This window comes from Cnephaeus nilssonii (assembly GCF_951640355.1).
Source record: "Cnephaeus nilssonii genome assembly, chromosome: 17".
Taxonomy (NCBI): Eukaryota; Metazoa; Chordata; class Mammalia; order Chiroptera; family Vespertilionidae; genus Cnephaeus; species Cnephaeus nilssonii.
Genome location: NC_137088.1, coordinates 35,650,033 through 35,675,742, shown reverse-complemented (window position 1 = coordinate 35,675,742; position 25,710 = coordinate 35,650,033). Strand labels below are relative to the sequence as shown.

The following is a 25,710-nucleotide window of genomic DNA, read 5'->3' as shown; positions in this document are numbered from 1 at the left end:
GCATGTATCAGAACTTCATTCCTTTTTAAGGCCAAGTAATATTCCATTTTGTGGCTATACCACATTTTTTGATCCATACATCAGTTGATGGGCATTTTGGTTGTTTCCACTTTTTGGCTATAATGAGCAATGCTGCTATGAACATCCATGTACAAGTTGTATGTACATAGGTTTCAATTCTTTGGGGTATATGCCTAGGAGTGGAATTTCTGGGTCATATGGTAACTGTATTTTTACCATTCTTTTGGCAACATTATATATTCCTGTATTTAAATCCCATGGTTATTTAGCTTATCACTACTATAGCTCACCTTCCTTAGGAAATCTACACCCTTTAGGGCAGGAAAAAAGAGCCTTATTTCTCTTTCTATTTCATCCAGTAATTACCACTATGTTTGCCTAGCAAAAAAAACACAGTCATTGTTTAGACATGAAAATGTAATGGAAAGAAGTAGAGACTTGAAAACTTCTTTTCCTAAGTTATGTCCCCTTTTTCTGTTTGTGCTGCATCTGTATTCTTTTGTAGATGTATTTGGCCTCTCTGAGGCTCAGGCATTGGAGGTGACCTGATCTGCAAATGCAGGTAAGTGGTGTTTAACACCCCACAGGTCTGAACCTTCTGAGGGAAATGTACTTTGGAGCACAAAGAAAGGGTAGCTTCCAACATGGCTCCTTCCAGACAGCAACACACACTGTTCCACATTGCTGAGGAAGGTCAGCTGTCGGGTTATAAGGCACCTTTACAAAGAGGGGCTTCCCAGGGTCTTTACTCATTTATCGCCAATAATAAAATGTTTAAAGACACAGTAAAAGTCATTAAAAAGAAAAGGCATCTTCCTGCTTTTTTCCCCTTGACCAAACCCTAAGAAAGCAGCTTAAACAAATGAGAGGAAAGATGCCAGGCTTGTAAAATGGAGGCCCTGCAGCTGTCTTTGGGTCCACCTTGAGGTGAGATCAAAAGTATTTTTTTCCAAACTCTTACCAGCAGGAAGAGCTGTAGTAGGCAGCATTGTCAGTAACTGGTTCTTTTCTCAGTTGGTAAATCACTGGGTATGATAAGCAGCTGCTTTGAGGTGAGGGCACAGCAACTCTGATTGAGTCTCTAGCAGCAGATGGCAACTGTGTGTGATGACAAACATAAGATAGAGTGCTGTGCTGCACAATCTGAAATGGAAATTTCGAGTGAAAGAGAACTGGGGTCACTTGTTGGGCATAATTGGTCTTTCATGAGCCATTATCAGGGGTTCTCCCAGTACTTAGAAGAATTGTTCCTCACCTAGGAGTTTAACCAATGCTCAATGAATGAAAAAATTTACATTCTTCTCTTCTGAGCAGGGGGAATCAGGGTTCTAGTACATATAATAATAACTTGAAATTTTATAACATTTAATAGGCATGTAGTAACTATACTAGTCCAGGGATCACAGTTCATGTGTCCCTCTTATCAATTGCTTGTGGCTGCTTAGAGGATTGTGTTGGGAAGGATTTTTGAGGCCAGTTTCAGGCTCAGCAGGAAAGATGGCCATATAGTGAATTAGTGGCGTCTGTCATGACCACTTAAGAGAATAAGGATAGCACATGTGTTGAATATTTGCCTTAGACCATGGCTCCTTAATGACAAGGACAGTGTCTTAGATAGCATATCCTCAAGAGCTACACACTGCCTGGCATGTAGTAGTTATCCAGTAAGTATATACATTGGTTGAATGAGTGAGTGAGTTCCTAGCTTGGGGATTGGCCCCTGATTCTAAGTGAATGACAAACATTAAATGCCTTAACAATAAATAAATTTTTGCAACAAAAATATTTCCCAGAGGACTTTGATTTTTATGGAGCTATTGCCTTGATGTTTTCAAAACACCCCTCCATTTTGCTACAATAATAATAATAATAAGGCACTTAAAGAGTTTCCATTTAAATTGACTACTCAAAGCAAATTTCCTCATCTTTTTTTAAAAAAATATTTTTTTATTGATTTCAGAGAGGAAGGGAGAGAGGAGAGAGAAATAGAAACATCAATGATGAGAGAGAATCATTGATTGCTGCCTCCTGCACGTACCTTACTTAGGATCAAGCCCACAACCCCACGTGTGCCCTTGACTGGAATCGAACCTAGGATCCTTCAGTCTGCAAGCCAATGCTCTATCCACTGAGCCAAAACAGCTAGGGCAAACTTCCTCATCTTTTATTTCAGTGGTCTAGAATAGCATCTTGGCATTTTAGAAAGAATACTGACCTGGAAGTCAGATTTGGGTCTTATTTACAGCTCGGCTATGAACAAACTATGTGACCTTAAGCTAGTCACTTCTCTACTCTGGGTCTCAGTGCCCTCAATAAAATTAGGGAATTGAAGTCAATGAGCTCTTTGAGTCTATGTCTCAGGATAGAGGATGAAAAAGACAGTGGGTTTCAATAAGATCTGTCTGTCTTCAGCCTTCTCTAATTTCAGCTTCACTTTCTGTCCTAGGAGCAATGATCCTAGGGCCGTGGTCGGCAAACTGCGGCTCTTTGGCCCCTTGAGTGTGGCTCTTCCACAAAATACCACGGCCTGGGCGAGTCTATTTTGAAGAAGTGGCGTTAGAAGAAGTTTAAGTTTAAAATATTTGGCTCTCAAAAGAAATCTCAATCTTGTACGGTTGATATTTGGCTCTGTTGACTAATGAGTTTGCCGACCACTGTCCTAGGATAAGGAGGTGGGAATGACATTTTTAACAATGATCACTACAGTGAAATGTCAACATAAATGAAAGTCTTTTTTTATATCTCTGGAGAATGTTACATGAGATTTATCCTGTATTCCAAGATGATTATGGTACATGTGATTCACAAAAATACAATGTTTCATCTCAGACACAAGTCTTGGCTGACATTCAGGACCGAGAATCTGACAAATACATGTTTTTATATTTATGTACATTCTTCCTGATCCCCCCCCCAAAGAAAAAAAAAAGATTTAAGATAGTTATACTATACTCAAAACCATAGAAATAATTAAGCCTAAAAACCTTTGGAATGAGAATAAAAGGACAAGAGCCAAGTATTTTTTTAAGTCAATATTTTAGGAAACTTCAACTACAGAACATGAAATATAACTCCAAAGCAAAGAGGAAGGTAATGGGCTACCTAGTTCTCCTTGTGCGATAACAACTAGCGTAATTGGCTTTGGGGAAAAGTAAAATGCAGGCACAATTTGTCACCCTGCCAGACCTGTTCTAATGGCCTCGTATGGAAGCAATAGCCATCAGTTAATAATGAAACCATTGAATTTCAAAAGGAGAGTACCAACACAGACCAAGCCTTTATTTAATGGATAATGGCTATTTTACTAGTTATTTGGTAAATTTTAGTCAGGTCACATACAATAATATTAGCTGATGCTTACTTTTTACAGTGCTTATGTGCCAGACACTGTTCTTATCACCTTACATATATTAAGTCCTTAAAATAGCCCTGTGACCTTAACCACTGCACCACACTGCCTCCCACAAGTCTGAAATGCAGAGATATAACTTGACCACCACTTAACACAGCTTATCTCTGAGCCATTTAAGGTCAAAATGTCTCATTTAAAGCAATAATAACCTGATCAATGGTTTTCTGAGTTAACTGGTTCTTTTCATGTTTTAATATGGCATCTTGAATTTTAAAGGAATCTTAAAGGCTATTTGAGCATTCTTTTCTACATTTCAGTGTTGGCATGAAGAGTATCATACATCATACACAAGTGCATGTCTTTGCTAGCCATGGTCTAGTTCAAGATCAAGATTTCCCTCTAAACTACATGGCTTCTGAAATTCTTTTCCAGAGGGGAATAGAATGTAGTGATTCACAAAATTCATTAATTCAATCTACACATTTATTGAATTCCTGTTTTTTACAAGACACACAATAGAAAGATGAACAAGTCCCTGTCTCCAAAAATTTTATTCCAGCTAGAGACATATAAATTTAACGGATGAGGTGGTGAGGTAATTATTCTTGTGAAGTACTGTGAGGGAGCACAAAGGAAAGAGCTGCTGTCTGTGCCTGGGAAGGGCAGACAGGCTTCCCAGAGAAGGTGGCAGTTAATGCAAACCCTAATTCAAGCCATGTGTGGAGCCTGTCGGGGGTGGGTTTTTACAGCCACCTGGCATGACCAACATTCCCAGTCTTTTTAACTGTAATATTCAGAATATACATGCATACAGTGCCATCATTTGTAAGTCATCTCTTTTGAGTCTCGATGCAGTTACACACCCAGGAAGAGAGGATGAAACTAATCTGTCATGATGGGTCAGTACTTTACAAGTTTAGCTGTGGGAAGACCGCTGCGGGAGATGAAGCCAGGGAGTTCACACTATGCAGGTGGAATAGGATGCTAAGTGAGAAAATCAGAGCTGCCAGAAGCCAGCACTGGCATTTCCTCCAAGGCCAGTTCTGTGTCCACTTGGAAACATATTCTCTACAGACATGTGAAAATTGCAGGGAGCAGTGATTGGGGTCAGAAATTGCATCACTGGGGTTGAAAAATAGTCATTTTGGAGTTAACCTTTATGTTCAAAGAGAGTGTTGCCCTAATCCTGTTTAGAATTTCCACGCATCTTTCCTTTTTCTAAGAGAGGTCAGAAGGCTTTCACTTTTCACTTCTCACTGTCCTGTGAAGACAGACATCCAAAATCTCCATTTGCAGGTGAGGAAACTGAGTTTGTGGTCTGAGATCACTAAGACTCACAAGCAAGTGCTCAATCTCTCTTGCCCCCACATTTGATCTTAAATTTGATGCTTAATATGAGGAGTTTTTCTCAGTGGTTTTAAGAAAATGATAAGGCTTCATACTGTATTTAGTCACCTAGAAACAAAACATTAAAGCCAAGAGGACACTTTGGAGATCACTTTATCTGTCCTCTCATTCTAAAGATGTGGACTCCAAATCTGACAGACAGCTACAAATAATTCTAGAGGTCTAGCCATTAAAACCTACTCAGATTCAGATTCCACATCTTTAGAATAAGAGGACAGGTAAGGCTTCATACTATATTTAATCACCTCCATCTGCATCTGCGTTCTGGCCTTCCCTTTGCCTATGTTCATAGCTTTGGCTCCTCTCATATTTTCTGTCCATTTATCAGACTCCTGCCATTTCCCTAACAACTACTGATTTCAGCTTATAGCAGAAAATTCAGCCTTTGCGACTGAAAAGGACTCAGATTGCTGACAAAAAGCAGAAGAGGCCTCCCTTTGAGGTGTTCTTTATCAGTTCTGCTGTTCCTTTTCTGCTTCCAGATGGACCAGCTTGCACTGAAGCATTTCTTTCTTGTCCCTTATGGAATGTGGCAGAAGTAGACAGTGCTCTCCAAAAAGCTGATATTTTCCTAGGTCTCCTAAACCTTCAGATGTGTTAAACTAGCTGTTTTACTACCTTGTAACAGCAGTGGGGAATTTTTCCATTCTGGATGGGGTATTTCTTATGGCCTCGTCATTTTATTTATTTATTTATTTATTTATTTATTTATTTATTTATTTATTTTGCATTTACTAGTAGACTAGGTCATTTTCAACTGTCCATTTCTGGTACCATTTCTAAATTATTTAGGACTGTTGGTTTCAAGTGACATAAACCAAACTTGAATTATCATAGTCAAATGGAAATTGAGAACATTTGAAAGTAAGGTCAATCAAGGGAACCTTAGGAAAAGCTGCAGTTCAGGAGGAACAGGAACAGGTCTTCTCCCTGCAGACTCACGTCAGGAAGTGTGGCTGCCAGCAGCTCCAGAGCCTAGTAATTCAGAGTTTCCATCACTTGGCATGGACTAGCCCACACCCTCAGGTCCCAGATTCAAAACTCAGAGTCCATCTTGGGTCTGTTGCTTATTTGAGGCCAGTCAAGTTGGGCCAGAGAGGCAGGGTTTATAAAGGAACATGGTTGGCATGGGAGGAAGAAGAGGTTCCCATCAAAAGCTGTTTGCCATAACCAGGAGACAGGAAGGTGCTGGGCAGACAAAACCAAAGGTGTGTGTTACAAACCTGAGAGTCCATCAGGAAAGGAATAATTAAGTAATTTAAGCAACAAGAGCAAGTTGAAAAACAACAGGCATGTAATGTTTGTGTGTTTTTTAATTTATCTTTATTGTTGAAAGTATTACAGATGTCCTCCTTTCCCCCATTAATCCCTTCTACCCTGCACCTGCCCTTCCCAGGCCTTCATCACACTATTGTCTGTGTAATATACTTTTTAAAAATGTTTATATCTAATAAAGTTTTCCTAACCTACTTTCCCTTAATTGACTCTCCTGATTAATTAACTCCGCACTCCCTTGTTAGAGCATGATCTGGTGTCCATGGCAGGCTAGATGCTCCCAGCTAATAGGCTGGTTTCTAGGACACCTGTATATTTCTTCTCTCACCAATTGAAGCATACACTCTCCAAGAGTCTTTTGTATTTCTTGCCAGACCTGGAGATGCCAGATGGACTTGTTGTTGTAATTATACCATTTAATTAAATAGCCTTCAAATGAAAAACCAATGCAAAAAGAAAGTTATTTCTATGAAATCAAGTTTAATTCAGAAATATTTAATGACAACAAAGTGTTAGAAGCAATGGCTCTCTATAGGGGGAAAAGGGTTTTCACCATTTATTCCAGAATGGGTTCTGGAGTCCAATCCCCATATTCAAAATACAGCTGCTTACTAGCTGTATAGCCTTGGGCAAGTTGCAGAATCATCATAAGGCTTAGCCCTATTACTGTAAAATGGCAATAATAACAACCTTGTTGAGGAACTGTTAGAATTAAATAAGATAATGCATTTAAAGCACTTTACACAGTTACTGGCACATAGTAAGCATTCAGTAAATGGGACATCTGCCATCAACGTCATCATTATAATTATTAACAATCACAACTTGAAGTGAGACATATATTTATATTGTTTCACACTAGTCTTATGTTACATGGTATAAAGTGAGGATGTTTTCATTAAAGAATTTAATAAATTTATTTTTAATAACAGAGAGAAGTGATTGTCTGACCATAGAGAAAGATAATTTATTTATTAAATCAATCCATGAAAACCTAAATAATTTTTTTATGTAAAAAGACACTTGTTGAAAGTTCTAGAACTATGTGGAAATCTGTTTTATTAGGATGAGCCTATAGTATGTCTTCCTTCCCTAGTAGTATGTTTGGCTTTTTTAAGAATAAAAAAGCCAGGGATATGAAGCAGGGGAGATAACTGGAAGGTCTCCAGGTAGCTTTAAGATCTCTCAGTGCATAAGAACCTGTGTAGGCTCTATTCATATTTTGCTTTCTGGACCATATTCTAGAAGTTGGTACATTCTTTTCATTTGTGTCTTTCACAGAGGGCAGTAAAATTGAGTTCTGATTATATTTAGGGCATCTGGATTCTAGTCAGTGTTTCTGGCTCCGTTTTAGAACCTACAGTCTGTGGCTTATTCCTAATGTGGAAAATGGAATAATCCCCCAGGCACGAGAAGAAGAACTCCAGCTCTTAGGCTGCCGTTACTATAGCGAGACGCCGCAGCAGACATCACAAGACTTGTTATACAAGGAAACATGATTACAGTGGATTAGAGAAACTTGCCAGGGCCTTGAAGGATTTATTACTTTTTGAATTCTGAATGAGACATAAATATGTTTTTCCCCTCTTGATTTTGGACCCCATAGGGAGAAGGTGAGAAAATTCTTCAGCAAATTCTAGAATGTTTAAGCTGCTAAAGAAGGTTTGGGTATTGTGTCCAAATCACATTGCAAAGGGCATGAATACTTGCCTGGCAGAGATGCAAAACAGTCACTCCTTTCTGTCTCTACTGCCAAGTTAGTTACTGCCTTGTCTCCCAGTGGGAGAAAAATGGAGCTCCTTGGGAGTCTTCTGGAAGGCAGCATTGTGTAATGGAAAAGGCAATGCACTTGGAGGCAGAAGGCCTGGATTTCACCTTTCGCATTTATAAGCCCTGTGATTTTCAACAGTTTACTTAAACTCTGAGCTTTAATGTCCTTTTATGAAATATACTAGTATAGACAGTAATTTCCATCTCAAAAGGTGGCATTCAGGATTAAAGTGTGTTAAATATCATGTGCAGAATTTCAAATGTTAGTTGCATTAGCATCAGAATGGGAGCCTGTAACACAATCATTTGATTTCATAGATCTCAGAATTTCACTGATGTCCTAAAGGGAGGAGCTTTTAAAAATAATGATGGTCTCTCATCTTACCTATTCTCCAGATTCTCTGATTTCTCTGGAAACTGAATAGATTCTATGGGATAGTGGTTAAAAACAACTTTGGACTCAGACAGACCTGAGTTGAAACTCACTGCTTACTGGCTGTGTAGCCTTGAATAACTCACCTGACCTCAGTTTCCTCATGTGTAAAATGGATATAAAAATAGTACCTCAACCATTCTTTATTTCTTTATTTGCCTTCTTTTATTTTCTTTATGGCACTTATCACTGTCTGAAATTATTTATTTGTGTATATTTTTGTCTCCTACTCCAGCCCCCACTCAAAATAATCCCCATAAGGGTAAAGACTTTGTCTTGTTTACCACTTTATATGTCTTGCCTAAGATAGTGACTCATACATTGTTGTTATTTATTCTTTTAACCTTTGACTTCTATTTTTAAAAATTCCCCTCCCAGTGCCATGGCTAAATTTATATACAGTAGCTGACTTAGAAACTGGGCAGAGATGTTTTGCCTTTGGAAATACCTGTCGTTCTTACAGTTGAGTTTCTATTTCCTAAAGATGCTTATTCAGTCTTTCATGGCACAGTTTGACTTGTGACATCAGAAGATTGACAAGCAAAAGTCTGATTCAGGGATTCAGCTAGGAAAGTGTATGACTTTGAGCCTGGCTCTCCCTTTGAGGGATGGCTGGACAAGGCTCAAAAAGGTCTTGGATTTCAATTTATCTAGGAAGGTATTTAGCAAATTATTTTTAACCGTTTGGATTTGTTACAGATCATGCAAGGAATCTGCAGTCTCTGCATAAGTACAAAATGAGAATGGAAGAACTAAGTGGAGCTGAGCAGGAGAGAACAGGCTTCCGTTCCCCTTCCTGGGGAGGGTGGGGCACCTGGTGGTTTTCCCCAAGGCCTAGACTATGCCTGCCCCCCTCTTCACCTTCTTCTCCCAGAACATCCTCTTGGACTTTTGCTTACTTTGCACCTTGGAAATCACTAAGATTCCAGGGTTTTCCACAGCCACTCAGAGTTAGACACTGCAGACAGATAAATGTCTGGGCTCTCAGTTTCACATTAGTCATTATCCCTTTCCTTGCAAAGAGTTGGCACTCAAAACAATGAACAGTGTCATGGAGAAATTGAGCCCTAAGAGGAGGAACTCTTGACTCTCCTACTTCTTCTCTCAAGCCCTGTAAACTCTTCCTTTGAATTCCTATAGGACCAAGATGGGCTTGGGAATTGAGGAAGAAATGATTGGTGAACACCCAGGGGTTGTGTATAAAATTTTGCATTTATGTGTATTGTGGGGGTGGGTTGGGGGGCTCAGTGCCATAAAATTCTCAAAAGGTATCATCTTTGGTCTAAAATAGGGTTAGAACTACTTCCCTAAATGGACCTAACATGTTTTTATAGTGTTTGCAAACTCTGCAGATTTATCCCCTGGCACCCAAAGATCTATGTGGGTGGGTTAAGGATAGAAATGCTGAAACAGTGTACAGCTGCCCAATCTTGTTGGGTTTTTGCATTATGGTTCTCTCATCTCTTATTGAGTTTGCTCATTTACACAAACAAGCCAGGTCCATTGGTAACCAGGTCCTGACTTGTCAACAGAGGGCCTGGTTGAAGAGGGTAGTATGAAATTCTATAAGTAAGATACCTTTATAGATTTGGGTTTAAGAATAAAATAAAACCATATCATCAACAAGTCTACCTATTAGTCCACTGACTTCCTTCCTTCAGTCACAGAACATTCCCCAGCCATTCCCATACTCAGAGAAAGAATGATAATACATTTGACCTTGTCACCTGACAGGTGAAGGATGAGAGTTGTTTTTCTGCACCCAGGAGCATTAACGTGCCTTTCCTTGTCCAGCACCATTCACTGAAGCCTGACTGAATTCCATATAGGCCTTCAGAAATAATGAACTTGTATTAGTCCATGTGCTTTGAAGACTCAGTAAAGAGCTTCTGCTTTGCACTTACAACAAAATTCAATTAAGAGAAAGATCTGGAAAACCCTGGCAAGTGAAAAGGAGCTCTTGATGAGAGTGTGTCTTTGTTTCTTAACAAAGTGAGAAGTGCCACTCACTTCATCTTTAGCAGAAGTATGGCAGCTTCTATTTATTGGGTGTTCATCATGTGCCAAGCTCTGTGCAGAGTGCTCATGAAATTTGTCTTATTTAATTCTTATCCTGGGGTAAATGTCAGTATTCCCATCTTATAGGTGAGCAAGTTGAGGTTCAGAGAAATATAGTCAGTGATCATATCTAAAAACAAATATAAAATGCCAAAAAAGTGTCAGGGGGACCAAAAGGGGTCACCAGCTGATATGGAGCACAGGCCTTCCCTAAAGCCAAGCCATGAGGGTAAATGAGATTTAGATTGGGGGTAGAATTTAGGATGGAGGAGCTGAAATCCAGAGTCTGAAGAAACACAGGCATTTATTTCCCTCTACCCATATTAACTCTTATTCAGTCTTTGTCCTTTAGGATGCTAATAATCTTCTTGACTGGAATTGTCAAGTCATCTGCATGGGGTTAGTCTTCAGTGCTTTTCAAGTTAAAATTGTAGACACATACCTCCTACTCTGGTCTGCCTTTTGTCAATCAAAGTCCCTACAGCCATTTCCCATTGATTGTCACAGGCCCCAGTGAGGCCTGCCTTCAGTCTCTGTCCCCTCCAGTCCACCCCCCACAATGGCCATCAGGCTTCCCTTTCTGACCATGTTACTGCTTTAGGATTAAACTCTAGAAGATTACTTACTGTATCAGTCAAACTCTTTTAGTTGGAAGTTAGATACTAACTCAAAGAGATTTAAGCAAACATGGGGATTTATTTGTTCAAGTAACTGAAAACTTCATGAACAGCTCTAGCCTTAGGCATCACTAGATCTAAGTGTTCAGAAACTGTCAATGGTGACCTTTCTGTCATCTTCTCTTGCCTGGCTTTTCTCTGCATTGCTTTATTCTTAGGTCGTCTCCGGCCTTGTGATAGCAACATGGCACTGGTAACTCTAGGCTTACATTCCCAGGCTTAGCAACTCCCATGGAAAGAGAGTCTTGTTCCCAATGGTGTTAACTAACATCCTGCTTTACTTGTCACTAGTGACCCAGTGATGGTCGGGGTACAGGGGTAATTTCATTGGTCAGATCTGGGATATGTACCCATCTCTAGTGACAATGAGGTGTAAAGACCACCTAAATCACAAGGCCTGAGAGTCAGGGATAAATTGGTGAAAAATTAGAAAACTGGTGCGATTGTCATAGGATAATGAGCAAACAGAGTGACAAATATCCACTATGCTTACCTTTCCTTTCTTTTTTTGACTCTCTTTCTGTCATTTCCTAGTGTTTGACCCCAAGCAGGTGGTTTGTCTTGTCCTTTTTCTGTAAATATATCTTTCCCCCTCACCGCCCCCCAGGATTGTTGAAAATAGTCAGTTCACTGCTTTCTTTGATTTACTTTTCACCCTAGCCTTTGTGATTGGTTCCACAGCGCAGCTCCAGTGTTTATGTTGGAGCTGTGGAATGCCAAAAGGAATGATTTGAACACAACAGTTTTTCCTGATGACTTGCATTTCTTGATAGGATCAAGAAATCAGTAAATTCCATTGTTGTTTTGTTGTTTGTTTGCTTTTTAATCTTGCCTTGAGGTCTCTAATACTGTGTAGATTTAAAGCAAATACTGTTCTTAGGAACATACTTTCCCTTTCCTTTCCTTTTGTAGTTAAGCAATGATTTCTGATATTCAGTGACTTTCTGATATTCAGCCCTGACTACCACTTCTCACTGTAATCATTAAATGTCATTGTTTGCATCTTTTTTATGTGTGGAATAATAAGAAAACATTATAGCACTTTGGGCCTTGTTTTATTTTTTTCCAGTTGATAGTTTGGGTTTTTCCCGCCGCTCTTCATTATGCTTGTTTCCTGGCATGCTTTCCAACCTAATTTGACCGTCACCTAGTGAGTATTTTTTTGTGCTCCTACCACCTATCCAGGAAGGAAATTGTAATTTGTTGAGTACCTATTTTTTATTAAATACATCAAAAGGCCTTTTATGTAAATCATCCCATTTATTTCCCATGTCATTATCTTAAAAGATGTGGAAATTAAGGCTGAGAGAGGATAAATTATTCATCAAATGTCCTGATGGAAGACCTGGGATTCAATTCTGAGTCGGCTAAACTTCAAAGCCCTTTCTCTAAGAATTAGGGTCGGAACTCTAAGATCCTGGAAAACCATGAGTCCCATTTCTGACCTGAGGTCAAAGGGCTAGGACTAACTAACACATTTGAAACAATGAGAGTGACTTTAAGATAAGGTCATTTCTTTTTCTTTTTTTCTCATTAAACTTTGTTTTAATGGGTCTCAAAATTCTGTAACAGATATTTGGTCAAGTTGTTTCTATTAAAAAGTACTAATTTTAAAAACTAATAACTTAAAAACTGCCACACACACACACACACACACACACACACACACACATACACACATACACACATACACACACACACACATACATACACACACAATGGTCCGCAAAACATTCTCCTTTCCTTCTGAAGGTTTTACAATGCATTATCATTAACTAGTCTTTTACTATTAAACTTAAATGGCCAATTGAGACAAACAGTTCTGAGACTGTTCTGAGACTGTTCTTCCACCACTGATTAAGACTGGGGTGGCAAGTATTGGGGATAATATGCATTTAGCCTCCTGAGCTTTCTAGGCAGACTTAGTGACTTTTCCAGCTCCAGCTGCCTTCTTGTCCATTGTTTTGATGACACCCACAGCAACTGTCTGTCTCATGTCACAAACAGTAAGATAGCCCAGAGGAGGAGAGTCAGAGAATCTCTCAACACACATGGGCTTGCCAGAAACCATATCAATGATAGCAGCATCACCAGATTTCAAAAACTTTGCCATCTTCCAGCTTTTTCCCAGAATGAAGGTCAATCTTCTCCTTCAGTTCAGCAAATTTGCAATTAATGTGAGCTGTGTGACAATCCAGTACCGGTGTATAGTCAGCATTGATTTGGCCTGGATGGCTCAGGATAATCACCTGAGCTACTTCCATTGGTAGGTCATTTTTGCAGTCACTAGCCACATTGCCACAATGAACATCTTGGACAGACACGTTCTTGACATTGAAGCCCACATTGTCCCCAAAAGAGCTTCACTCAAAGCTTCAAGGTGCATTTCAGCAGACTTTACTTCAGTTGTAACATTGACTAGAGCAAAGATGACCACCTTTCCGGGTTTGAGAACACCAGTCTCCACTCAGCCCACAGAGACAGGACCCACACCACCAATTCCGGAGACATTCTGGAGTGGCAGATGCAGGGGCTTGTCAGTTGGACGAGTTGGTGGCAGGATGCCATCCAGAGCTTCAAGCCGTGTGGTTCCACTGGCATTGTCATCTTCACGGGTGACTTGCCATCCCTTGAACCAAGGCATGTTAGCACTTGGCTCCAGCATGTTGTCGTCATTCCAAACAGAAATTGTCAGGGTTGTAGCCAATTTTCTTAATGTAGGTGCTGACTTCTTTAGTAATTTCCTCGTATCTCTTCTGGCCATAGGACAGCTCATTGGAATCCATTTTGTTAACACCAGCAATCAGTTGTTTCACATTCAGTGTGTAAGCCAGAAGGGCATGCCCCCAGGTCTGCTCATTCTCAGAGATGCCTGCTTCAAGTTCACCAGCACCAGCAGCAAGGATCATGACAGCACAGTCAGCCTGAGATGTGCTTGTAATCATGTTTTATACATGAAGTCTCTGTGTCTTAGGGCATCAATGATGATCACATAATACTTGCTGGTCTCAAATTTCCACAGGAAGATATCAGTGGTGATACCACATTTACATTCAGCTTTTAGTTTATCCAAGACCCAGGCATACTTCAAGAACTTCTCCATCTCAGCAGCCTCCTTTTAAAAAAAAATTATTTAATCCTCACCTGAGGAGTGAGGAAATGTATTCTATTGATTTTTAGAAAGGGTGGATGGGAGAAGATAAGGGGGACAGAAAGAAAGGAGAGAGAGAGGGAGAAAAAGAGAGAGAGAGAGAACATCCCGCACATGTCCTGACCAGGGGTGGGGATAGAACCTGCAACCAAGCATGTGCTCCTGACTGGGAATCAAATCTGCAACCCTCCAGTGCGTGGGCCAACATTTAATCACTGAGCCACAGGCCAGGGCCTTCTCAAATTTTTTTGTTTCTTTTTTGTTAATCTCATAACATTTGTAGATTAGATGTCCAGTAGTGGTAGACTTGCCGGAATCTTCTTGTCCAGTGACCGTGATGTTGATAGTAATATTTTCCTTTCCCCATTTTGGCTTTGATTTAGTGATGGTTTTCACGACACTTGTGTCTGGCAGCAAAACTGTTGCAAAAAGCAAGATAGGGTCGTTTCTAAGTGCTATGTGAGATAGTATAGTTTATGGTGCTATTCAAGTTCATAAAATGATGAATACTGCCTCCAAAGCCAACTCTATTTCTATTTGAACCTGACTGGGAATATATATAAATATTAAGTCAAGAGTTTATTTTAAATGTAACTCATACAGTTTCGCTGTATGCTAACTGACTATTTTGTTTACTTTGTGCTGTGAATTTAGACATTTATGTCTCCTCACACTTCTGTTGAATCCAGGAACATTGGTGAGCCCTAAATATCTTTACATATATTCACCCTCATGCCCTCTGTCTTTTAGGTCCCATGTGCTCCTTGATAAGCACAGGCTAGTTATGAGCTCTTTATGGTACATCTCATCTGGCAAGATGGTGGCCAAAGGAAGATTTTTATCTGTACCCTGGATATCTGCCACTTGGTTGAGTTCATTGCAGTTCAATTCAGCTAAGGCTTACTGAGTTGCCTGGTCAGTGACAGCCAGTGTACAAGGCTCCGTGGGCAATACAGCATATATTCATTAAGACACTCTAAGCTAGTGTTGAGCACAGTGATGAAAACAAAACAGGATGTTGGGATAGAATGAATTGGTGTGGGGCATGGAGGAACAGAGAATAGAGGTCAGAACTTACTAGTAGACTATTTAGACTGGCAGTTCAGCGAAGATGGCTTCTGAGCTAAGACTTGAATACTGAGAAGGGAATCAGACATGTGAGGATCAGGAGAAAGAGCCTGTAGTCAGAAGGAGATCCTATGCAAAGACCTAAGTTGGAAACAGGCTTGTTTAGTTTAAGAAATGAGGGAAATGCAGCCAGCATGGCGAAAGCACTTTGAGTTAGAGGGAGAGTGGTAGGAAATGAGGTAGGAGACACAAGCAGGAAGCTATGTGGGCTCTGGTAGCCATGAGAACAGTTTGTGTTGTGTGTTTTTTGGTTTGTTTGTTTTGTAATTAATTTTTATTGTTGAGATTATTACGGATGTCCCTCTTTTTTCCTCCCATAGCTCTCCTCTACCCGGTTCCCACCCCACCCCAAGCCCTGGCCACCCTATTATCTGTGTCCATAGGTAATGCATATAAGATCTTTTTCTAATCTCTTCCCATACCCCCCCCCCCACACACACACACACACCCTCTTCCCTCAGAGAGTCATCAGTCTGTTCCATTTCCATGCCCCTGATTCTATTCCTTTCACCAGGTTATTCGGTTCATCAGATTTTTTATTCATTTGATTTTTAGATTCACTTGTTGATAGATATGTATTTGTTGTCACTTTGTTATTCATATTTTTTATCTTTACCTTTTTCTTCTTCTTCCTCTTCTTAAACAATACAATTCAGCATTTCATATAATACTGGTTTGGTGGTGATGAATTCCTTTAGCTTTTTCTTGTCTGTGAAGCTCCTTATCTGACCTTCAATTCTAAATGATAGCTTTGCAGGGTAGAGTACTCTTGGTTGTAGGTTCTTGCTATTCATCATTTTGAATATTTCTTGCCACTCCCTTCTGGCCTGCATAGTTTCTGTTGAGAAATCAGTTGACAGTCGTATGGGCACTCCCTTGTAGGTAACTAACTGTTTTTCTGATTTTAAGATTCTCTCTTTGTCTTTTGCCCTTGGCATTTTAATTATGATGTGTCTTGGTGTGGTCCTCTTTGGATTCCTCTTGTTTGGGGTTCTCTGTACTTCCTGGACTTGTAAGTCTATTTCTTTCACCAGGTGGGGGAAGTTTTCAGTCATTATTTCTTCAAATAGGTTTTCAGTACCTTGCTCTCTCTTCTTCTGGCACCCCCATAATTCAGATATTGGTACACTTGAAGTTGTCCCAGAAGCTCCTTACACTATCTTCATATTTTTGGATTTTTTTTTCTTTTTTCTTTTCTGGTTGGGTGTTTTTTGCTTCCTCATATTTCAAATCATTGATTTGATTCTCGGGATCCTCTAGTCTGCTGTTGAATCTCTGTATATTATTCTTTATTTCAGTCAGTGTATGCTTAATTTCTGACTGGTCCTTTTCCTTTATTTTTTTTTTTTTCATTCTCACTAAGATCCTTGAAAGTCTTACTAAGTTCCTCAGAGGTTTTTAGAAGATTCTTGAGTAACCTTATAACCATGGTTTTGAACTCTATATCCAGTAGTTTTCTTTCTTCCATTTCTTTCATTTGTGACATGTTTCTTTGTCTCCGCATTTTGGCTGCTTCCCTGTGTTTGTTTCTATGTATTGGGTAGCTAAGTCTCCTTGAGTTGATAGAGTGGCCTTGTGTAGTAGGTGTCCTATAGCGCCCAATGGCTCAGCCTCCCCAATCACCTGAGGTGGACACTCTTGGTGCACCCCTTTGTGGGCTGTGTGCACAGTTTTGTTGTAGTTAAGCCTTGATTGCTGTTGGTGTCACTGGGAGGAATTGACCTCCAGGCCAGTTGGCTGTGGGGACCAGCTGTGACTACAGTGGGAGAGCTGCTGTGCAGGAGACACCCTTAGGGAGCAGGACTTGCTTCAGTGGGGCTTTGGTGCTCACTGACTCTGCCCCTTGAGTGTGTCGTTTATGGATGTGAAGAGTTGTAATCTGGTGTGGTCTCACACTGGCCACTGGGTACACTGGCTTTTGGGTCTCCAGGGAGGTGCAAAGTCAGCCACTGCTTAGGGCCATCCAGCAGGAGCTACAGAGAGATCTGCATATTCCTCCTCTTTGTATCAGGTTTGGAAGTGCCCAGATAAAGCCCAGCTGTGAAGCAAGGCAGGCTGGTGCTTGGGTCCTTTTATTTATAGGTTTGGGGCTCCCTGACCCAGCTGCAGCTTGTTTAACAGAGTTTTAGCCTGAGAAAGGACAGACTATTCATATGCAAAAGCTGCTGTGCACAGCTTGCGGGGGTGGGGAGTTATAAATTGGGTAGGGCGGGGTCTCAGGGAATCACAAGGGCCCAGCAAACAGAAATGGCTGCCAGTCATCCCTGCACTGGGGAGGTCCCAGCACGGGAACAATGACCCTTGCAAGCACCTCTGTCTGGAAGAAAGCCACCCTCAAGTTCCTGCCCCGATGCTAGATAGTCCAGTTTCTCCCCGTATGTGTCTGTGTCCCCCCAGAGCCTCGCCCAGCACTGGAGCTCAGAGGAAGTGGGAGCTTGTAAGTTCAGTTCATGGTGCCAGCCTTTTAAGAGGAGCAGCTGGGTCTCCAGCCTGTGTGTCACTTAGCCCCAATTCACACTGGTTTTTACAGTCCATAGTTCTTATAGGCCCGTAGGGACTTCTTTCCCCAGCTTTGAGACCCTGGCTGGGGGTCTGGTGTGGGCCTGGGATCCCTCACTCCTCCAGGCGGCCTCCGCAGAGGTGATCTCTCTCCTGATTAAAAAAGTGGCACACCCAGGTGCCAGACCAGCCCATTCCACGCCTCTGAACCTCCTACCAGTCTCAGTGTGCTTTCTTCTTTACCTCTCTAATTGTAGTACTTTCACTCAGCCAGCTTTCCCGCCGTTCTGGATGATAGTTGTCCTGTATTTTAGTTGTAATTTTGATGTGGTTGTGGGAGGCAGCAAGTACAGGCGTTTACCTATGCCGCCATCTTGGTTCTCTGCCTTGTGTTGTGTTTTAAGCAGGAGAGTGACAGGGAGTAATTCACATTTTTTAAAAGTCTTGGCCGCTACATAGGGAAAGGATTGGAGTATAGGAAGGTAGAAACAGCCCAGCCAGCGTGGCTCAGTGGTTGAGCATCCACTCATGAAACCAGATCACGGTTTGATTCACAATCAGGACACTTGCCCAGGTTGTGGCTCGATCCCCAGTGGAGGGTGTGCAGGAGGCAGCCAATCAATGATTCTCATCATCAATGTTTCTATCTCCCTCTCCCTTCCTCTCTGAAATCAATAAATACATATTTTTTTAAAAAAAGAAAAGAAAGGTAGAAACAAAACATTTGGGGTGAGTGGCTGAGCAAGGTAAGCTATATTGTTGTATTTAATGACATTATCATATACCTAGGTAATGAATTTGTGAATTTAGATTTTCCTAAAGGCAGTGATGTGTGTTAATAATATCTCCCACTTATTGAACACTTACCAGTGCCAGGCATATGGCTTTATATGTGTTTCTCTTCAAGTACACATACTCTCTCTCTCACAAGCTGTGTTTATTATTATTATAATAAATATTTTTTATTCATTTTAGAGAGAGGGAGATAGAAACAGCAATGATGAGAGAGAATCATTGATCGGCTACCTCCTACATGCCCCCTACTGGGGATCAAGCCTGCAACTTGGGCATGTGCCCTGACCAGGAATCGAACCGTGACCTCCTGGTTTGTGGGTCAACGCTCAACCACTGAGCCACACCTGCCGGTCTGTTATTAACATCAGCTTTTGCAGAGGAGAAAACTGAGGCAGAGAGAGCATAGGTACTGACAGCTAGTTGGTGAGAAAGGGAACAGGAATGGCATGATTCCAGGTGCCAAACTCCAATAAGGGAAAACTGGTCAGAAAGCACATGGAAGGCCACTGGAGTTTGGCAGTGACTTTGAGATGCAAAGGAGAGGAGCTGGTCCTGCTGACTGGTGAATAGAGCCTGTGCTAGAACACATTATCAAAGGGTAGTCTGCACTGTGTAAACCACTGGAGTAAATACTAGAGACACTTTGATAAAACAGAGACTGATGCTGTTACCCCTGGCAATTTATAGACCAGGGGGTAATTAGGAATACCTCTAACACAAACTAAAAGCAGGAACTTTCTGAAGGAGAACTTACTGATACGCTTAATTTAGAATGTCAGAAAAGGCCCTGGTGTCATAATTTAATTCCTATACCTTCCCCTAGGTTAGTTTTAATCTAAAATGGTTTTAGAAAATCTGTCCTGATCTGTCGTATTTCCTGTACCCCAGGTAAGCAGGTGGGTTTTGTGTGTGTGTTTTTAACCCAGTTAATCTGTGTCTCTGTTACACACAGATCACACACACACTAACATCCTGGGACCTGGATATTCTAGGGCACTCGTCAGCAAACTGCGGCTCGCGAGCCACATGCGGCTCACGAGCCGCGGTTTGCCGCTCTGTTGACTAATGAGTTTGCCGACCACTGGTATACTAAATGTTACCGTGTAGTTGGAAGCTGTGAGGATTAGGCAATTGTGGCATATTGTGTGCAAAGAGGTAAAGGGTAGTATATGACAGTGGTCGGCAAACTCAGTCAATAGAGCGGCAAACCGCGGCTCGCGAGCCGCATGTCGCTCGCGAGCTGCAGTTTGCCGACCACTGTTCTAGGGCATCTCAAGAGCCCAAGGTAGTCTATTGTGCCCTGAATGTTCACATTAGGACAAAAACAATCCCCAGGTGTGATTTTGTTTCCCTCAGACACTCAGGGTCTTTTCACTGCCCCGAGACATCATCATGACTTCCCAAGGACGGGGTGTTTCTGTGTGCACAGAAACCACACTGTGCATTTCCCTCAGCCCTCACCAGGGTCGGGTCCTGCTCCTTTGTCCCTGAAGTATTGGAAAAGCTGATGGGCCTAAATTTGGTCTCATCTATAGGAACCATTCTTGGTTTCCTTTTTACTTTTCCTTCTTATTCTTCCTCGAGAGGACTGACTGTTGTTTTTCATTTTCTCTCAGCATTCACTATAGCAAAGCCCTGAGGTGCTGTGTTTATGGTTGGCCAGGCTACATATCAGTTCATAGAAAATGGCTGCAATTCTAGGACTTGCCGTCTTGATTTGTTAGCCAAATACTCCATGTACCAGCAGTGGCGGTAGCTGCCAGTTGATCTGAGTTTTATGTGGTGACATTATTGTTTTTGGTGTTTTCCCCCCTCAAATAAGAACTACTGTTTGCTAGAGCCGAGATCATCAAAACCATTTCAGTTAAGACTTTGTGTGATAATATAATGAAACCTACCAATGATATAAGCCTGACTTAGTGAAATGAGGGCAAAAATAAATAGGGTCAGTACAGAAGAAATATTACTGGTACCAGGTAGATTGAATGGAAAATCACTCACTTTCAATGATATTATAGAAATGAAATAAAATTCTGTTCTCTTTTATTATTTTAGCTGAGTATTCTTGTCCAAAATGAAAATCAGATGTTTTTCTTCTTGTTCATTTTTTTTCCAAAGCCAATGGTTACAAACACTTACTTAATATAATTTACTGGACCTTTTTTCTAAAGGAACATTTACGTTACTTTCTTTTATGCATGCAGTAACTTTTGATCAAAACATGACTCCACTCCCTTGTTTAATGTTGAGCATCTGGATTAAAGGCTTCTTTTAATCTTAAATACAGATTATGGCTCTTTCCCTTTAAGCAAACCACCATAAAACTTTGGGCCCTTTCCAGATTTCTTCATTAAAGCTCTCTTTATTATAGTGTTTTCGGATGGCAGTCATTAAATGATTGTTATGCACAATGGGCACTTGATTATAATTATTTAACTGGCAATCAGTTATTGCAGCAATTTGGTGGTGTAATTAAAAGGGAGCATGTTTGTACCTGCCAGCATCTCTGAGATGTTCAGCTCTGGGCTAGGGAAAGAAGCAGAACCTAAACATATGGATAGGAAGAATCAGCACTTCTATGAATGAAGCTTTTCTTTTATTCTTCTCCAATCTGGTTCTTGGCCTCTTTTGTCCATAAGGTAGATGAACAATGGTGATAAAATAAGATGTGTTTAAGAATATTTGTGCTACAAACTCCTAAATCTGGAAATTCCTTTAGTAATGAATGGTGTTTCTCTATGTGCTAAGACAAGTGAAATGAATAGAACTATATTTATATATTTCTGCTTGTCTTAACACAAGCGTAGGAGTGTTTTTCCCACTCTGATTTATCAATTTCAGCATTTTTTTCTTGACATATAAGTTGAAATGGGATGACACTAACAAGAAATTGCTATAAAGAACCTATGATATTCATTAACACGCACCTGGAAAGCCATTTATCACTAAAGAAGTTAATAACAATGTGATTCCCAAGTTAAGATGAAAATCATCTATTTCAGTTGTAAATTACAAAGACCTTATTCTTACCAACTATAGCAAAGAGGAAATTTCTTGGTTATGTCACTAGAATGTTATTGGAACTGCTTATAGGATTAAAGGAAGAGCTGCAGGAACCAGGGATCAGGGTTAGAAACTGGGATTGAGTCTCTCCAAGACTCATTTTTTTGTCTATCTCTTGGCTGAGCCTGCCCATGTTTGGCTTCATTCTGAGGGATAGGCTTCCAGTACTCTCTCTGTGGCAGGAAACATGGCCATTAAAAGCTCCAGATTCCCATCTTCCAGCTGAGCAACTCCAGTAGAAAGCAACATGTGTCTTCCATCTTGCATCAGTCAGTCTCAGGGAAGGACTGTGATTGGCCCTACTTGAGTCATACACCCACTCCCTGGACTAATTACTATTGCCAAGAAAATGGCACTATATTATTGGCTAAGCCTGGAGATGGGGTAGAAAATATGGAATCCTGTGGTTGACGGTCCTCTCAGGGACATTGATATGTCCCCATAGATGGTACCCCAATGACTGAGAAAAATGCACTGATTATTTTTAGAAAATGAATATGAAAATCTGAAATATCCAAGTTTTAAAAATGTTTTCTACTTGTTTTCTCAAAGTAGATCTCTTTCTTTTAAAAATATTCCACCTTTGTAAGACTGAACTATAGAAGTATCTGAGTTTCAAATGGTTGCCAAACCTCACCTATAGTCATTCTTCATTTCAAAAGACCCCTTACTAGTTTGATCTAAGGGCAGGGTCCTGAAGAGATGGGACAAGCACAGATTACAGATGATTGCTATTGCAGCACAGCTGCCACAGCTGCATTATCACCAGGGATTCAGGGTTCAAGGTTAAAGGAGCACAGTGTTCTACTACCTCAGACTATTAAACCACTTACCATAGTTCTGGCTAATAAAATTCTCCATTTCTATCTTGGTTTAGTTCCATATTTGAATATGTGAGTACAAAGGCAAAACAGTCTACAAAATAGCAGACTTAATAAGCAAAAACCCTTAAAAGCAAAGGAAAACATTCATTAAAAAATTGAAGATTGAAAAAAAACTCCACTCCTAACCCCCCCCGAACCCCCGCGCGAGCACACACACACACACACACACACACACACACACACACACACAGAATATGATCTAATCAGTCTTACTTATGGGGAAAGTATGAATCATCCTATTTATTAAGCAAATAAAGAAGACAATTGAAATGTACAAGCTCAAACTTGAATAAAAATAAGTAATTTTCAATTTCCTATTTCTCTTACTAATTCACAATTATTTTTGTATCATGTATATATTTTACAACTGAGATATTTAAGCTCAGGGTAACTTAAATGGCTAATTGAATACTACCTGAACTCAGGGGTGGGGAATCAGCATCTTTAAATCAAACATGTGCTTGTGTATTTACACATACACACTTTTTTGGTTTGTGGATATTGGACACTGCTAGAGGAGTTTCTTGGGAATCTAATCTTCTCAATGGCAAGCTCCTGCACCGCCTTTGCCAGTAGTTTAGTTCATATGGACTCAATGCCAATTTTCTTTTCACATATGTGAAATAACAGTTTGGCACATAGCAAACAAAACAGTGACACCATAGAAAAGACTGGTGCTTTTAAGAAGTGAAAAAAGGCAGATTCAGAACTAATTTTTTCTTTAGGTGAACAAAGTTTAAATTAAATTAAATGTAAGAGATTACAGTATTTGTGTGACTCTCAAGAAGTCAGAGGCCATGGCAATAAAGTATTTTCATTTTATAGAGTTTTTCTTGGAAAAGATGCACACCATATGACAGCAGAGTGCTTAAAACTCAGAACCTGGTGCCAGCACAAAATCCAAACATCATAAAGTTACTTCCAAAGCACAGATATTTATTGGTCCCCTCTCTTGGAATAGAGCATCTGTCAACTAGTCCAAGTCTACCAGCTCACATCACCTTCCCAGCCTGGGGTTTTGAGTATGAAGCACCAAGTAAGGCATGTTCTCCAGGAAGGAAGGAAAAACTATTGAACAATTGTCAGATGAGTCAAAAACCACAGACAGTAACATTGTCCCAGTGGACAATTTTTTTCTTCAGCAAAAATTTTTTCTTTAGCCAAAGAAAGTCAAGGGAGGCCAACTAGTGGCCCAGTGGCCATTGATATGGGCGTTTCTGGTCCCTTGGTCAGTTTTGTGTGTTTTTTAAACCCAGTGACCTTCCCTCTAACAAATAGTCTACCTTTGAACCCTCTCCAGTTAGGGCTGTGTGCCATGGCCATATTAGAAAATTCTAGTGACCGGGCCATTTGTTCAGACTTTCCATGCTTCAGTGTCCTAGAAGCAGTAAAAAGCCATGTAGTCCTTGTTTATCTATTTCCCCAACTTCACCCACAGGGTACTGGGGAGGCCTTTGCCTTCTCTCTAGGCTGCTTCTGTGCACAGAAGACCTCTTAAAGCTCTGCTGACCAGGACTTGAAATTTAGGGTCACTGCCAAGTCACCACAAATCTGTCAAGGAAGGCTTCCTAGGAGAGCACCGAGTCCCTGTCCACTGGGTGACAGCTCAACAACTAGCCTCCAGTGCTGGCTGGCCGGGAGTCTCTTCTTTCCCACTCCCAGCTTTGGACTGCACCACTACCTGCTAATGCATCTAAAGAGAACAAGAGGTCTTGGTCACAACAGATGATTAGAGCTGATGCCAGAAGGGTAAACAAGTCATAAATTACTCTTAATTCTTCTTGGCTATGGATGCTATTAATCTTTAGTTATGGAAAAATAGACTCCCTTTAATCTTTTTTATTTATATAATATAATAGTTGGTTTTCTTCTATGACCAGAAAGGTCACTTTTCTTCAAGAAGCATTTCCTAAGCTTGTACCCTATGCAAAGTACTGTGTAAGCTGCTACTCAAACAGATAGGGGAGTTAGTGTTTAATGGAGTTTCAGTTTGGGAATGGAAATGTTTTGGAGTTGGATAGTGGTGATGATGGCACAACAGTGTGAATGTACTTGATGCCAATGGACCGTACACTTAAACATAATTAAAACGATGGGTTTTTTTCTGTATATTTTACCACAATAAAAGAATTAGATTTCTTACACATTTTTTGTCAAGTTAATTATTTATTTGTTATAAGTTTATATGTTCCACATATATCTCATAGCAAAATGTAAGTGTAGTGACTTACCACAAAAACCTAGAATTCTACATTTCTTTCATTTCACATAGCAAGTACTGAGGTCATTATTTCACTGATTTATCAGAATACTGTATAAAGCTTTACTTAATGATTATTCCCTGTAACAGAAGTAAAAACAGAATTTTAACTAATGAATTGCATAATGCATTTTTTTAGTTATTTAGGCCTTAGACTTAAGGTCCATACTGTTTATCTGTTTCCTCAACTTCACCCAAAAGGTACTGGGGAGGCCTTTGCCTTCTCTCTAGTGCCCCCAAATGATGAGAGTTTTGTTGAGCTTGGAGAACGGAGATTCAGATCTTGTCTTGAGCCTTGGAAAAGTGAAGAGAGTTCTGGCCTTTGGCCAGCGGTGTGACTGCTGGCCAGTCATGTCACCCCTTTGGGCTGCAGTGTCTTTATCTGTAAAATGAGAGTGAAGATTCCTGCCTCAGCTGGGTTGTCAGAACCAAAAATAAAAACGTTTGTGAGAACACTTAGTGTACTCCGGGGACATGGTAGGTAAATCTCTGCCATCTCCTTTCCCTTGAGGTCATTGTGACAGTCAAAGGACTGTAATGCAATGCATGTCTGAAACCGGCTCTCCCTTCATCCTACCTGTGTGTGGGAGCATGTGAGCCCTGGTATCCTTTTCTCCCTCTCCTGATACCAGGGCCCCTTTCCTGTCCCTCTCTAGTCTCTCTTCTCTAGCTCTGCGTGCCTTTGAACTGGGGAGTTCATGATAGAAATGTATTGATGTTGTATGAGGGGGAAATGGCCCACCCCGGAGCCCCTGGCCCAGCACCAACAGCAGCTGTGGAAATACAACAGGGCTCAGTGTCTGATGGAGTTTGGGCCTCTTGCTCTCCCCAGGACCCCAAGGCCTCACTCCTCCAACCCACCATCTTCCCCTTGGGTTAGAATCTCTTCCTCTTGATTTCCTTTGACCTCTCATTCCTTAGTCTAGCAGACCTGTGT

General features: G+C 40.7%; 1 protein-coding gene and 1 pseudogene across 7 annotated transcripts in view; one reads left to right on the top strand and one right to left on the bottom strand.

Moving 5' to 3' along the window:
* The window catches only part of ATG7 (autophagy related 7), a 254,822-nt gene that overhangs the window by 164,904 nt on the left and 64,208 nt on the right, over positions 1–25,710 (top strand). The gene's annotated exons all lie outside the window — the stretch shown is intronic.
* On the bottom strand, positions 12,794–18,651 carry LOC307113394 (elongation factor 1-alpha 1-like; annotated as a pseudogene). The gene is made up of 3 exons: positions 18,639–18,651; positions 14,379–14,599; positions 12,794–14,108 (listed from the first exon to the last, which is right to left on the bottom strand). The product of its transcript is annotated as an elongation factor 1-alpha 1-like (transcript).